Source organism: Strigops habroptila, chromosome Z (assembly GCF_004027225.2).
Source record: "Strigops habroptila isolate Jane chromosome Z, bStrHab1.2.pri, whole genome shotgun sequence".
NCBI classification, from domain to species: Eukaryota; Metazoa; Chordata; class Aves; order Psittaciformes; family Psittacidae; genus Strigops; species Strigops habroptila.
Window position 1 is genome coordinate 70,868,818 of NC_044302.2, and position 16,760 is coordinate 70,885,577.

Consider the following 16,760-nt stretch of genomic DNA (forward strand, 5'->3'; position numbering starts at 1 on the left):
TGATCTCTACAACATCCAGCAAAGAATGTAACTCTGAGTTGTTCATCTACTGTACAATCACTCATATATCTGAATACCCTGTGGTACTGGCTTCTCAGGTAGATCAAAGAAGTTTCTATGTGAGCCTTTCGATATCTCCTAAAAATGATATCACATGCAAACTGATCCATTCACACATTCCACTTCAGTCATTTATGATGATCGGCAATAATGCAGATTTTTCAGCAAAAACTACACTCAAAATTTCAGCTATGAGCAACATCCATCCATTATTTTATCCAGAATTTATACATGACTAGAAAGTGGTAAATGACAAAGTATAGGTCATTCAAGGACCGTGGAAATACAGTGTGTTCATTCTACTTTTTCTGAGTTGTGTATGTGATGCATACATATTTCAAGCTGTTGTTAGAGTTCATTCATTGACATTTTTTGCTTTTCTGTGCAAGAGCCAGTCTTAAAGCCCTTACAACTAAAAAGTAATATATGATGTTTTGCTATTTTATGTTTAATATATATATTTGTAACTGGGCAAAGTACAAATGGATGCTTGCTATAGGCCTCAGAACTTACTACAATGCATAAGGAAGTTTCCAAATTTTTTTAGATACTAGGTTTCTGTCATTCTGTGGAATATATTGGCTTTCCTAAATTACAATTTCACTCTCCTTTAAGCAAGACTACTTATTAAGCAACTCTTTTGTATTAACCTTTTCTTTCCATCATGAACATACAATAAGTGATAATTACTTTCACAAACCACAGAACATTTTTCTTAGTTAGATTTTTATCAAATATTCTGAGCTATATGAATCCCAATAAGGGGTACCAACAACATTATGCTGTTAAAAAAGTGAAATAAAGAGAAAATAGTAATATTTTATTTCTCCAATGATACATATTTCAGATGTCTTTTCAGATGTGCAAAAATATTTTCAGCTTACTGTCACACTATGACAGCAAGGCCATTTTTCTCTTTTTGATATTTTGCCTTCCCATTCCCATTCCGGCCATATGTGCATGTTTTGTGAGAAATACACTGTGTCATTGAAGGTAAGTTCTGCTTACTATTGCAAAGCCATATACAGTTACATTCTCATATTATGATAAAATATTGCACTGTGGTAGTATACAGTAAGGATGAGTACAAAGGATATATTTAATAGGAGGGGCAATAGCCATCAGTAACAATGACATCAGGCTGACTTGACCAGCTGCCATTATTTATTCTAATCCTAGGTAAGTGTAAATAGAATGTAAAGTCTGATCATTAAAATATTAACTCCAGCTGACTAGGGGGATTTTTTTTTTTTTTTTTTTTTTTGTGAGAGGGTCTTGTATCATGTAACATCAGCATCATTTTCCTCTTTTTAAGGATATCAAACTGTAATATTTTCCTCTGTACTTCCTCTTTATTTTTCCACTGCAAGCTTTTTTTATAGCCTTTTTAAAGGCTTTTCTTCATAAATTTGTGTTGATTTTAGATGACTGATCTGTACAAATGTAACCGACAACATCATATCTTCTTTATGGCAGTATGTGTATCTAGTTATAATTCCGCATTTTTCTTTTTAAATAAATGCATATGTAGTTATGACAAGCAGTTTTAATTTAAAAAAAAAAAAAGTTTTCTTAAATGAAACTTTGCACTTGTTTTTGCAGAGATTTTATGCAAGCAACGTCCAAGTCTCTGAAAGATTTATGTTTTCTAAAAAAAAAATATAGATATCATCTCTGTCCTTGATTGGTTCATTTGATGATGAAGACAGTGAATAGCATAAAAAGTAAAGGTCCTCTAATGCTTGTTTTAACTTTATTTTAACTTCAAATTATGTTAACTTCTATTTCAATGCAATCTATAGTTAGGTATTTATATATTTGCACAGGAGAATTAATGGGTAGTTTAACTCCATGATAAGATTGCAACTTTTAAACCGCTTATACTTACTGTTTTGTTCCAGCTAAATTCTAGACGTCTGTTCTGGCTATTCTAGATAGTCCATGCTCAGAGGGTTGCACTTACCAGAAGAAATTTAGTCCTGGGTAGTTCGTATCCATTCTTTCATATAAAGTGCATCATCTTCAATGATACCTCTGTCTCCTAATGTTTACTCTCTTGATGAATCTATATGGAGCTGTGCTATTTCTTTGTAGCTTTTCTTTCCTAGACTAAACATGCTGGGTATTATCTTCTTCTAACGCAGGCTGTGAGCTCTTCTGGCCAGCTAGTAACCCTTTGCAGCGCATACCTGTTTCTTATTTAGCTTTAGCATCTTTTTAATACAGGTGACCACAGTTAGCCGCTATAGAGAGGTGAAGGTGCGAATTTTAGAAAGACATGGTGAATGCATCTTTATCATAACTTTTTTCTTTCTGTTCTTTTCTACTTTGCCGTAGCTTGAAAAAAGGTAGAAGGCATCAGTTAGAATTTTACAGAGGTGAACTTTGCTACAAACACCAAGAAGGGAAGCAGGGACATTTCGGTTCCTGAGAGTCTTCTATTTCACTAACTGAACTGAGTAAATTTTTAACCTGAAATATTTCTGTTGTGTAAATTTTTATTGAGATTTAAACCACTGCTTTTAGAAACACAACCTGTTAAATTGTCATGCCATTTTCAGAGTATAAAAAAACCCCCCACAGCTGTGTAGGTAAAACTCAGATAAAATGAATAGTTTTACTAAATTTAGTAAAGGGACGTAAATATCTGGGGGGAAAAAATCACATTTTAATGGCTAATTGATAGATAAACTTTATACTTTTTTACTGGAAGCATTCCTTATGGTTTTTTTTCCTTCGTTTTTCTGCAGCTGAAGCACACGTACATATGGTATTCCAAGAATGTCTCAGCGTAGTTTCCCTGGTATCTAAAAGGTCTGCTTAAAGCTTTACACTAGTTAGAAGATAATAATCTTTTAAACAGGCAATGACCTAGATATTATAACTCATATACTGGCAGTTCTCCAATTGTAGAAGTTATTTATATCTGATATTTTAAATACTAAAACAGCAGGTTAATACTACTGAAACCATTGCGATTATAGCTCACTTCTTTTAGTCACTGATTATAAAAGTCTCCTTTATCATAAAGAGGTCAGACTACACAAGAAATCCTTTCAGTTAGCCAAAGTTAACCAAATTGAACTTTTCCAGTAATTCTTACAGTTGAATAGAAAACACAAAAACAAAGGAAAAACAACCAGGAATTATTAATTTTAAATTAATTAACCATACGGTGATTGTTCATTCCTTCTGTTAAAGTTCTTAACAATATTGCATATTTTGAACCTTATTTATTTATGCTAATGATGTTTACATGTATATTTGTAAACAAGAGTTAAATATTAGACAATGTAAAGTGATAATTTTTTTCAGGGTGATGGTTTTTTGTTTTGTTTTGTTTTAAAAAAAGCTATTTTATTCTAAATGAGCATTACTTTCTTCAGAATCCCTAGTAGCAAAAAATATTATTGCTGTCTGTGATGCAGTGAGTAGCCACCTAAGCTCAGAAAATAACCATGCTAGTCCAATGAAGTCAGTAAGGCTAGACAAGACCACCAATAATAGTGTTTTCTGTAGAGAAAAGTAGATTTATAAGAGATAGGCTGAACCAAGCATGACTGCCAATCACTTGAATGAAATAATACAGTTCAGCTGGCATACTACCATAAGTATGAAATTGACATTATACTAATATTTTTTATGTGATCTTTTATCTGTCCATTAGGAGCTGTGATTGAAAGGGTCCAATTCAAGAAATACCAACTAAAAACATGTAACATGCAACATGCAACATACAGCATCCAGCACTTATATTTTTAGCAGTATATTCTAAAATCTCCGTGTCTTGTATTGCATTACCTCTTGAACAACTCCCATATGGATAAAAAAACACAACATGAAACTTGATTTAAATTCATTGCGTTGTCATATTGATTTGTCTCCATGGCTGGACACAAAAATGTCTAGACTGTTTAACTCCTCAAAAAAAAAATCAGAATAAAGTGTTAAAACCTGCAGTCAGTCCAATCTATCCCCAACTCAGTATTCAGAAATACTGAAATGTATTTCTGAATAAATATGAAAAAGACAGAAAAATAATTAAAAATATATTTAGGAATGAAAGAGTTGCACCAGCCGAGAAGAAATTGTAACAAAAGGTAGCTGTAATTACTTGTAAAGCCTAATTACCATTACATGAAGAGAAATAATGATGGAGTAATTATCCCAGTGAATTTATTTCCTGTGTAGAGAGAAAATGGCTAAAGACATCAATTTTTTGAAGTTTCACTGGAATTGTGGTAAGTAAGGGTCAACAACAAGAACATGTATACTATGAAGGCATAAAGTCAGGAAAGCAAACTGAAACTACAGAACTGAAGTCAAATATGAGTTCAAGATGATGGTGCAGAACCAGTAGCCCAAAGGTTTTTATAGCTCCGTAGTTAATCACAGGATTTACATTGTTTCATAACTCCAAACTCCATTAACCAAAGCGGAGTTTTGTGATCCAAGTATTGAACTGAAGGCAGGCAGCATGCAAGGTGAGATCATCCAAGGCCTCATTATCTAAAAAATTTAAAGCCCCATACAATTTCAACCTTTTTTTCTAAAAAAAAAAAATCCAGGATCTTAATCCAATCTTGTAAGTAATGAAGCTCTGACAGTCAATATTCCAATAACAGAGCAAGTATGGTATTAAAATTGTGCCTGGAAAGGCTTGGAAAAACACATTTGCTTCTTAAGTTATTTCACTAACTTACTGAACCAGAACAAAAGTTCTGTGAATAGGTAGAATGGCACAACACTGGAGAAAAGATAAGCACTATGTGTAAGAGAAATTCAAAGAAACAAGCATTCACTTGAAATTAAGACTTATTCTGTACTTTTCTGTCTGTGATTTTCTCTCTGTACTTTTCTGGCTGATCAGACTAAACATGAAGTAAGGCTCTACACAAAAAACCCCCAGGTGTAAGCCCAGGTGTGCAGGAAGCTAAATCAAGACTAAAATAGGTGCTGAACAAAGAAGGGAGGGGAGAAAGAACACTGACTTGTGGAGAGTTTTTCGTGCTTAGGGTATCTTGGTGTTTATGTAACAGGAAAAACTTTTTGAATGTGGTACTTGACTCTCTACTTGAAAGTTCAGTGACTGTAATTCTCACTGTGTAACAATACACAGATAATTATCCTGCCTTCCTACAGTATCTAGCATGACATCTTTTAAGTGTCACTGCCCAGAGCTACCCACTAGTAACTTCTTCATTATAGGCCACCCTACAAAGATGTAGTATTGACTTTAGTTTGGGGGAGGGTGGTGTTAATGTTTTTCCTTTTATCAGCAATGTTTTTGCAATCCTGTCATTCTTTTGTTACACCGGGATTAATGAGGTCAGGACACAGGACACATCTATCAAAGAAGATGATCTCTTTCTTTCTTTGGTGGCAGTTTCTCCTAAATTTTTTCTACCTCTCTTGTACTATGATGCAGACTCCTCACTGAATGATAATCTGCACAATGTGCCTGCTATGTTCCATCAAATTAATTTTGTAATACTGACTCTCACTGGCCGGGGATATAAAGACGAAAAAAGCCCATAAACTGACATGTTTTAAAGTCTAAAGTAACAAAAAATTATCTTACCAGCCATAAAATAGAAAAAACTTCGAAGCCTGCACTTAGCATTTGAAACAGAACTGGAGGAGCACTGCAAAGAATGTAATTCTAAAATTGGTAATATTTTCAGGATTTTATATTAACTGCTATTCAAACATCCAGTCTACCTTCTCAGTTTCATGAGACAATAATATTTCTCGACCTATGAGATGTATTTCCAGAAAATTTGAGTAAATGCATAAGTATCCTAAAGAATCAGTAAAATAATCTGGACAGCTATGATTAGGGAGGAAACATGATATCACATCTAAACAACAATTTATATAAAAGCGTCAAGATTGAGTTTTAAATATTACAAGATTCGTTCAGGTTTCATCAAAAATATGAAACTTGCTCGTTTCAAGCTTAGGCTTTTGAGAACCGTTAAAGAAAATTCTCTGCCCTAGGTTTCCCACAACATAGTCTCAGACATCCAATTTTTAGATAAATAATTTAATAATTGAGTGGTACAGGAATAGGAGCAGCCCAAGCTGGGTGCCTCCGAGGAGGGTCCCAGAACAAAGAAATTGATGGGGTTTTATATCCTTTACATTCTATGCCCCCAGCCACCACACACTGTTCATGTGCATTGTAAAAGCCTCTTGGTCCAATGAGGAATTTTGGTCTGGGGTCTCCTCATCCACCATTGGGTTCTTTTGTTGTCTGCAGGCAGGCCATAAATTTCTTATCTTTCTAATTGTTGCTCCTTGCTAGGGGATGCAGCTCCTTTATCTTTTAATTTGCGTTGGTCTCAAGGCCTTGGTTTACCTAACAACGTACAGATTGTAAATTAAGTTCAGCTTTACCTAGGTGGGAGTTAGCTGTGCCTAAGGCTCCAGCAACTTCAGCTTCCCATGCTAAACCACTACTCATGCTAAACAAAACCACTCAGTCAAAAGAACTCAGCTAAAGGAATTCAGCTGACTAACCTGAATTCACTACAAGAATTTTTCTGACATTACTGCATCTCTAGTTAGAGTGAGTCAGCGAGAGGATACAAAGGAAGGTTTGTTTTTGTTTTTTTTTCTATTGGTGTCATGCAGAATTGTTAATAGGAAAGAAGATTATCTTTAATCTTCTAGATAATAGAAGATGCATCTAGTTTTTTCAAATGTAAATACGAAGTAGCTTTCTGCAGAACTCTGAAACTTCTGAAGACTATTTCTACAGAGCAGTGTATTCAAGAAAGTGAAATGATGACTATGTGTTGCAGATTACTGTCCAAAGTATATATTTGAACAGGTTGTTAAGTATAAGCTGTTGAATGATGACAAATTTAAAATAAATAAATAAATTATAAATAAACAACTGAAATCCAGATGACACATATTTTCCTCCTGTGTATATATTTTAGCTGGTCATTTACTAATAGCTGCAGCTAACTATTAGGCGATTCCTTTTTCTTTATTTTCTAAATTCCACCAAAAATATGTCGTCAAGTGTTCCACTTGCTGATGTTTTTTTTCCTGTCCAGAACTTGCCCTTGTCTTGCAAGTTTTCTCATTCCTCTTCCAATGAAGTAGTTAAATATGGGAGAATAAGTTTCTTATGGAAAAAGTCAAGATTATAGTTTGTATACTATATAGCTCAGAAAATCTACAAGGGCTAACCAAATTTAAATCCTTTTGGAAATATCTTGAAATTGTTTGTGGTTTCTAGAAAATAAATATTACCTTTATGCATATTTCATTAAAAATTATATTCTATAATCATAGAATCATAGAATGGTTTGGGTTGGAAAGGACCTTAAGATCATCTAGTTCCAACCCCCTGCCATGGGCAGGGACTTCTGTTTCCTGATCTTTGCTCCCTACTTTTGCAGATTTCTGACAGTGCTTGGAAAGTGCCTAATGCACCAAGATTGTAACAACAATAATAGGGTACAAAAGAATACCAGAACTCATAGCAACTCAGGTTGAGTTGGAGCTCAGGTTGGCAAACAAAAAGCCTGTGAAGAACATTTAGACAACTACATATTGATTGAAAAAAAGTTGATTAGTTTTATTATATCCCTGTGTTTTAAGCACAGGGATAAAACTTCAGGCAAGTGACTTTTTAGACGTATGTTTGAACTGAAATTTTACTGTATTTTTTTAAAATTTCTTTCTTCATCTGCAAATTGGAGCACACTCATTCCCACCTATGGGAATACCTCACTTTACATTGTGAAGTGTCAATTGGAAAGACTTCTTACAGCTGGAGACTAAAAAAAATTATTTCCTGTTTATAAAAGGGGAACTTTCTACTTGATGTAGTTTGTTGCCTTATCAAAGTTGTTTACCTGTTTTCTGTGAAATATTTGGAAAGAAAAGTCAATGTTTTCCTCTCTGCTTCCTTCTCTGAATATCCTCCTTTCTTTCTCTTCTAACAGGAGCTGGAATTCACAAAGTCGAGGTAGGAAACTCATTTTTTGACTGCATAACTCAGCTAGTTTACTCAAAGCTGAAAGAATTAAAGCTTGATAATGTTCTTATGATTTATGTTTAGCAGTTATTCACTCTGGTAGTTCATGGTAAAGGTTTACAGTCAGCAAAAAATCACTTTCCCAGTATACAGGGAACTACCGTGGATTCTTCTTGTGAGTGGTGTGTTGGATAAAATGTTCATGTGACATAATCAACTACATTTCTAAGTTTGCAAATAATTGCAAAGCATAATTCCATATTCTAAGTATTATCTTTCCATTAATGCTGACATTTTGCTGTAACTTATATCTTGAGTCTGATCTGTGACCCAAAAAACCAAAGTTCTTAGGGAGTTGTAACCTCAGTGGGCAATGGAAGACACACTTTTGTCTTTCTAGTGCTCTGTAATTTTTTTGAGCCAAAATAGAGATAAGAACTTTTGATAGTTCTGAACCTGCTTTATTTACACAGGTTTGTGATAAATCTGAGTTTATCAGGGCACACAAAAATAAATAGATTTTGTTGTATATATTTCTAATTTTCAGAATTGGAAACACACATTAACTGCCTTATTTTAATGTCAAGAAGTTCAGTTGTTGCAGTGAAATTGTCTGGTGAAAATGAAAAAGCTTTTTTAAGACATCCTTTCAGAAGTAAATTCTTCAGTATTTTGGCAATAATTTGCAGTTCTGGATACAGTAGAATCATCGAATCATAGAATGGTTCGGGTTGGAAAGGACCTTAAGATTAAGTTCCAACCCCCCTGCCATGGTGGACAGGGACACCTCACACCAGACCATGTCGCCCAAGGCTCTGCCCAACCTCGCCTTAAACACTGCCAGGAATGGAGCATTTGCCATGTTTTTGGTCAACCTGTTCCAGTGCCTCACCACTCTCACAGGAAAGAGCTTCTTCCTTTTATCTAACCTAAGTCTTACCTGTTTAAGTTTAAACCCATTACACCTTCTCCTACCACTACAGTCCCTGACAAAGAGTCCCTCTCCAGCATCCTTGTAGGCCCCCACAGATACTGGAAGGCTGCTATGAGGTCTCCACTCAGCCACCTCTTCTCCAGGATGAAAAGCTCCAAATTTCTTAGCCTGTGGGAGGTGCTCCAGCCCCCTTATCATCCTCGTGGCCCTCCTCTGGACTTGCTCTGGTGATGGCCCACATTATCCCTGGTCTATCTTTTGATGACAAAGTAAATCTTACTTTATCAATAACTTCATTAAAAGGTAAAGAATTTGTAATATTTTAGTTATATAGCTTGAGGTCTTATGATTGTATATATGACTTTGTAGAAAAATACATTCCATATTATCTTTGTTATATTTCAAATGTTTGGGACAGACTTAGTATACTGAACAAAACTTCATCTTAGATGTAAACACTAGACATAAGATAGCCAGGGACACTTAAATAACCTATAATTTCATATCCTTTTGGACTAAAATTGTTTTTTCATTATTCTGTAAAATTTTTGTACGCAGTGTAATTTTGGACTTATTTCTACCCTTAACCCCCATTTCTTATATTTTTCTTGTTGGAATATGAGAAATGTATTTTACAATTTTGCCACTTCATAGCCCAAGGATTTCTTTTTGCACTACTATAACTTCTTTTTGAAAAACACAATACATATTGCTGGGGTTTTTGACACCAACAGATACAATTTCTGCTGGCATGGGATTGATCCTCTAAAACACTTTCTGCATTTATTTTAATAGAGCTGCATGCTTAACAGTATTTAATATATAGAGAGAATGTACAGTAATTTTTTAGAGGATAGTTCTGAATTTCTGATGACCATCTTTTATCCAGGAAATTATTTCCATATTATCTAGTAAACATGAATTCTTCATTTCATTCAAAAGGTTCCAAGCAAAAGTAGTATTAAATCAAATGTGATATCTTTACAAGTTAACTACTAAACAATTAAATCCTTATAACAGTGTTTATCTATCTCTGGAAAGGGAAAAAAAAAAAAGAAACCTACTTTTAAATAGCACTTCCACCTAGATTCCTTCCATAAAAGTGCATAGATGTTTACATGCATTTCTGCTCACAGTTCATTCCAAATCGAATGGCAAGTGAAGCTCCCAGAGGTCCTTTTAGGAAGCTCTCCACTTTATTGATAGACTTTGGCATCAGATCTCATGTTCCTCTGCTGGAGCAGCTGAAAAGGAAAAGAGGCTTTAGGGTCTATATTGAAAAGTTGTGTTAAAAGCAGATATCTGGAAATCATAAATTACATAAATCATGTCTGAAAATGAAATAAATCATAAGAAATAGTCAGAAAAGGGCAAATTAAATGTCTGTAGGACCTCCTATCTGAAAAAAAAAAGGAGCCCATTCTGGTTAAGAATCACTATTGTTCCCTCTCTTAATGAAAATTAGAAGTAAGAATAGGAGGCAGCAGTGCAAATAGCAGGATTTACCAGAGAGCAAGCCCTTTGCTTCTGCATGTGGGCTAGTCATGGTAATCCAGCATTGGTCAGAGGCCAACTGGTTAAACCCAGCTTGGGTTTCTTCTCCTTTTCCTGTCACGGTATCAGTGGAAAGGAATCTCTACTGACAAAAGAAAGCATTTAATGATTTGAGGCTTAAATGACAGACTAATGGGAATTAATGGAGTTCAGGTTGCTCATACAGCTAGCAACCAACCTCTGCAAATAAAAGACATTACCCCTGGTCAAAGGCCATCAGATCCAGCAAACCAGATCTCCCCCCTCAATTTGCACAGCACAGTGTAAAGCCGACCAAGGGATTTTGATATTGTCTGACTGTGGGGAATATGTAGGAGCAGTGTATGGGCACAATTTATGCCTCTTCAAAGAAATGTTAATGTGCCCTAACAAAACACATTGTGTGCCATTGTTTATTTGCATAATGGTGTCCTTTGTCCCATATATCTGTGTCAGATGACCACATCACATATAACAATGGAAGTTATAGAAGAAACCAAACTGCATCTTTGCCTATGTATTCCAGGATTAGCAAAAGCTCCCTCCAGGCATTCCAGGATAAGTAAAAGTTGCCCCTAGTTATCATGAATAACAGCTGTTTAGGTTTCTAATACAAGTAAAGGATTTAATTGTTATTTAAGACCTCCAGGACAAGGCAGGGTTAGGTCATACGCTACATTATGAAAATTAATGTTCCCGTGTTTTATAGGATCAGGACCTATGTTTGGAATAGAAATCAATCCATTATAGCTGATGGAACATCAGCATATGAATTATATACATAATTATATACATGTATTTATTTTTATGTCATGAATTCCTTACGCTTACCCTTTTAAAAATAATAAAAGTCATTAACTAATTCAAATAGCTTTTTTTTTTTTTTGCTTAATCCTGCAGGTATCTTTCATGTTATCATTCTCAAAAACACATTTACAGACAGTCTGGGCAGGTGTGTAACTAAAAAAGGTCAAAGCAAAATACCAGCATGCTTAACAAATACATTTCTGGACTCCGTCACAAAAATCCTTTTGGTTGCATAGCAACTGTCTTTTTAATTACTACTTGTGATCTAGATGTTAATAATCTAATTAGGATTTTTCTTCATTAAATTGTTTCACCCAATAAATTTAATGAATTCAACTCATTGCTTATTTTTATATGGTCCCTTTTACATTCCTTCTTTGCCCTTTCAGCATCTTTGGCTATGCAGTAAAGACTAAAAAGCTCATTAATTTTGTATCAAAAGCCACAGCCAGACAGACTCAGCCTTATCCAATAAGTAAAGATACATCATTTTTAGGTAACTGAAGTCATTGGGATTCAAGTAAGCATTGAGTCAATGTGGCTTCATTAAACTGCCACTTTACAATTATAAAGAGTCATTTGCAAAACTGAAACTAAAGCTAAGGTTTTCAGAGGCAAAATTCAGAGTGAAGTGGGATGTTTAGAATAACTTAATGTTAGAGGTAGTGATTTGAAAAAAATATTTATCATCTCCTACTATTTAATCTTAGGCAACCAGATTTGTAGGCTCTTACAAAAAATCCTCAGCTATTCCTCTGTATTAAGCTGCTACTGTGAAGTTGAAGCCTAGCAAGAACCGAATTATGCAAGAACAATTATACAAGGGGGAAGAAGATGGGATCTAAACAGCTGCAGAACCACAGTGACATTTGCCATAAAGAGCTGTAGCTGCTTCACAGTCCAAGTCAAAACTGACAACTGATCTAAGGAAATATCAGTACTAGTAGCCAAGGTTTGCATACTAAGCTGGTGAAAATACATGGTGGTAGACACCAAAAGAATCAGCCTGTGTCTTCTAGATATGAGGGAAGGAGATAAAGAAAGCATTCTCTTTTAAATAGTTTGCTTAGCAGTAATGGCATCTGTATTGGCAGGCAACAAGAAATTTTCATTCATCAGGAGCATCCATGTGTTATCTGTTGGAAACTCTATGTCTGTCTGTCTTCTGACATACCATCTGTTAAGACGTTCAATTTTGAAAACTCTTAAAAATTTTATAAGACTTTATATTTTCAGTACCCCCTTATGATTTGAAGAAGTATGTTTTTCGCTCATTTTCCCCCAGATTAATCTGGAATAGAAATTCAAGTCTGTATATGATAGACTTAAATATCTGAGTGTATGAAAGAGAAAAACATATACGTCATTTATAAAAATGTTCCTATATATTTAGCATTTAAAATATTATTTAATGAAACCTAAAAATATTTTGTGCGATGGGTAGGTTTGAAAACTGTTCCCATGTCTGAAAATAAATAGTTGTTTTTTAATGTATTCTGAGAGGCTAAATTCATACTGCAGTGCTTTCTGCCACTATTTGAAGTATTAATCGAACATACTTTTAACTATTTTAACATGTAAAATCTTTACAATATTCATGTCTTCCCCTCCGCCCATACAGTCTTACACTGCATTTCCTCCTTTCCCACTTACACCAAATTTTCATGGAAGTTTTGAGATTATCGAGCATTATTTTCTGACATTATACAAGCAGTTTGTTAAAACAAAACCACCAAACAGACAACCTTAGCTTTGTGGGTAAAAACTTTCATACCTCAACTAAAAAAATTAAACTCCTTGGGTCATTATCTCTCTCATTATAGCATATTTGTCTAAATAAAATTAATAGAGTACCTACCACAGGTTTTCTGCACTGATTGCACATGAATTTGTGAATGTTAATATTCAAGGACATTAAAAAAAAATAAAAGAAATTAGATCCTTTCAAATAAGTGATACTTTAACGTTTCAACCCATAAAATAAAATAAACATTATAAAAAATTAAGCCTATAAACATCAGGAAGATGGATAAGTTGACACACCATTCTGCATATCTCTGTTTAATAATATTATATTTCATTTCCTATGCTAAGAAAACAGCCATTACCCAAAGCAGTCATTCGTAAACATCCATTGTGAACAGATTGCATCCTTGTTGGTGGTATGATAATTGAAATAAGTTTACCAGCCTTTTATGAGGAAATATCAGATGTATAAAATACCTATTAATCAACTTGCTCACTTTGGCAAACATCAGTTTCAAAAACAATGGCCATGAAAGAATAGATGGAATACAGGCAAAAATATCAGAGAGTTAACAAAATGACTCAGCATTGTGTTGTATCACTTTCAGTAAGGGAGGTAGAAGAGGAAGCAGTCCAGGGTAAAAGGATTGTACATTTTGGTCTTTGTCTATGGTCATCGGCTTCACTGTTTATAGTTATTTGCTTTTGGATCTCTGTAACTCCTCTTTTATAAGCCTGCTTAAAAGCAACCTTTGGATTTAGATTTTTCTATTATTATTTTTGGGAATAGTTTTTGCTTTTGTTTATTTATGTATTATCGTATGCTTTAGGAACTAGGACTTTAGTACTGTCACAGAAACGTGAAAGAACCAATGACAAAGATGTAACAGCGAATTTCATTCATCACTGCCTTTATCTGTGTTACTTCTGTTTAACTTTAGTTTTTATTCAGATGACAGATAAAAATCTCATGCAAAGTTTTTCTGTTGTGATTGCAACAGACTCATCTCTTCTGAGTCATGCACTGTTTCTATCTACAACCATTTCTGTCTAAGCAGAAACTGTACTTAGCTGGTGAAAGAAGTCATAGAACAAGAGTGGATGCATCAGCTGCAGTTACTTAGATAAAGGTGGCAGCTGCAAGAGCTGTAAGATACCTCGCTACTCATGGGCTGTGGGAAACATTCACATACAGCTCCTTTGCATTGCTGGAACTGCTCACAGCAGTTTGGAATAGGCAGTTCAATGGAGTGACCAAATTACCTTTCTGAATCTAGTAGACTATGTAGGCGTTGAAGGAGGACTGACTTTAGACCACCTCTCCTCTGTTCTTGCATTAGGTGAATTTTTAGAGTGTATCTTCTTGTTCTTTCTAGTGAAAGGACTCTGCTTCCACCACTCCACTGAGTCTGACATGTAAAAGCATTGCTATGATATATCAAAGATAACTGTAGCTGAGAACTTACTTTTACTCATTACTTTCATTAGAAGCTGATGGATTAATCTCATATAGTTGCAGGCATGCAAGGATGCTAAAACATCTGTTTACATCTCAGTTACTACTGTTACTTAGAAAAATATTTTGTGTCACAGAAACTGAGAAGAGCACACAAACAGAGACACAGATTATGAACTGCCGTCAATCTATGATTGAGTTTGAATGTTTCTTCATTTTCACAATACAAAGTGTGCAAAAGGTGCAGACAGAGCATCTGATACCTTTAATTCAGTGATAAAACAGAAGGCAATTTCAGAGAAATACTTTTCTGGCAGGTGAACACTGAGGAGGAAAAATATATCCAAATTTTGCTAACTAATTAACCATTTGAGGCACTGGGATTGGCCAAGGACATGGAAGGTCAAGGGAGTAACTTTTGATAAACTTGTTTAGTGGCAATAAAGACCAGGTCTGTGGACTCCTGGCATTAAAATCAATGCTGAATTTAATGTACTTCTTGTAACATTAGTGTTACTAAAGAACAGTTCGGCCAGTCAGAAATTACACGGAAGTCTGGTAGCATATCTGAGCCATATCCAGAAAGCTCATTTTTCCCTCAGTCACTATACCGAGGTCAAGACAAGAGTTGTTATGTAGAAAAAACTCCAAATCCCAAATAGCCAAGTTAGACAGTTGGAACAAGCAGTGATTCAAAGTAATATTCAGGAGACAAAACAGATAACATAGGCTTTATTAATATCAATGCAAAATCAGAATCTATGTATTCTTAAATTGCTGATCTATGTCTAGACTCTAGGTTAATGCTGTTGTTTAGTCACAATCTTGAGATCTGTCAAGAGCCACTGGGAAATGCCTTTTACATTCAATGAGAGTAGAGAAAGTCTTCACCTCTTTTGAATGGTAACAGAGCTACATGCCTTTCTTTGATCTCCACGATATATGAGCAACACTCACATGTCTAGCAGATGTGGAGTATCCACCTGATATTGTCAATAAATTAGTGATGATTATGACAAAAGACATACACTAAAAACTTAAACAGTTTATTAGTGAAGTGTGAATCTTTAAAGAACAGGTCTTGCTAAAATGCCTACATTTTGTCAGAAATTAAGGAAAACAGTCCTCCTTGATGTAGATGCCAGTGAACAATGTTTTCCAGTTTTTCTATCCTGTAACACCAGTAAACTTCACAGTCTCCTCTGAAGAGCATTGTGGCATCTGGTGTGTGTAAGTTCTGCTGAAATCAACTGGCAAAAATTATTAAATGTAGAAAGTTTAGCTTTTACCTTATCAAAAGGCAGCATTGCTTGTAACTGCTGTTTTGTTTCTGCTGAGTCACGCCACATGCTTGCAACTTGCTGTTCTTTAAAGCAGCAATATCTCCTTTTATCACACAAAATTAGGGATACAGAAGATAAATTATTGTTTTAATTTTGGTTCTGACGCATGGAGGACAGCTGTTCAAATTAAAAAGTTAATTTTACTGTAATGTAATATTTCAAAGATAGTGATATTTGCCTTACTAATTTTCCTTCGTCCCCCCCCAAAAATGTAAAGAACTCAGGAAATACCTTAATTACTGTTTCTGATAGAAATTTGTTAAATTATTTACTTTGTTATTTCTCTAAGGCATGTATCAGAAGTCTCAACATACTCATTTTATGCTATTCTGCTCTAATAGAATATGCATAAAACTGCTGTTTTTTAAAGTCCCGGCGCTTAAGGTTTAATGCCTACTAGTGTATTACAGCAGTGTGTAGTTATTTATAAATGCATAAAATATAAATCAGTTCAATGTTTAATTGAGAATTCTAAACATATAAATAAAGAGTCATTTTTATCAATTCTATGTAATTCACAGAAATATTACAAGATATATATGTACAATCACACAAACATATGACATACATACAGTTGTTTGTAGAGATAGAGAGTTGTATAACATTGAAGCATTGTAGTACTTCCTATAAATTTTCTTTCATGTGCAAGTTTTTCAGTTTATGGCAAGAAAACTAGGGGATGGGGCTGCCAAATCCAGTGAGTTAGATGCTGCTGATTTTTAGATATTTTTGAATATTGCCCTTAAGATAATAAAAAACCAAAACCAACAGATTTCTCAAAATTCTATGTACGTACTTGTCCTGGTTTTGGCTGGGATAGAGCTAATTATCTTTCTAGTACCTGGTACAGTGCTGTGGTTTGGATTTAGGATGAGAATAATGTGG

The 16,760-nt window shown here is 34.6% G+C and overlaps 1 protein-coding gene across 50 annotated transcripts in view; it reads left to right on the top strand.

The window, feature by feature from the left end:
- The window catches only part of PTPRD (protein tyrosine phosphatase receptor type D), a 1,245,299-nt gene that overhangs the window by 681,524 nt on the left and 547,015 nt on the right, over window positions 1-16,760 (top strand). For all 50 annotated transcript variants that reach the window (XM_030512143.1, XM_030512142.1, XM_030512141.1 and 47 more), the window contains one exon: window positions 8,025-8,047. The gene's annotated coding sequence lies outside the window, so the exon portion shown is untranslated. The remainder of the gene's footprint in view (window positions 1-8,024; window positions 8,048-16,760) is intronic.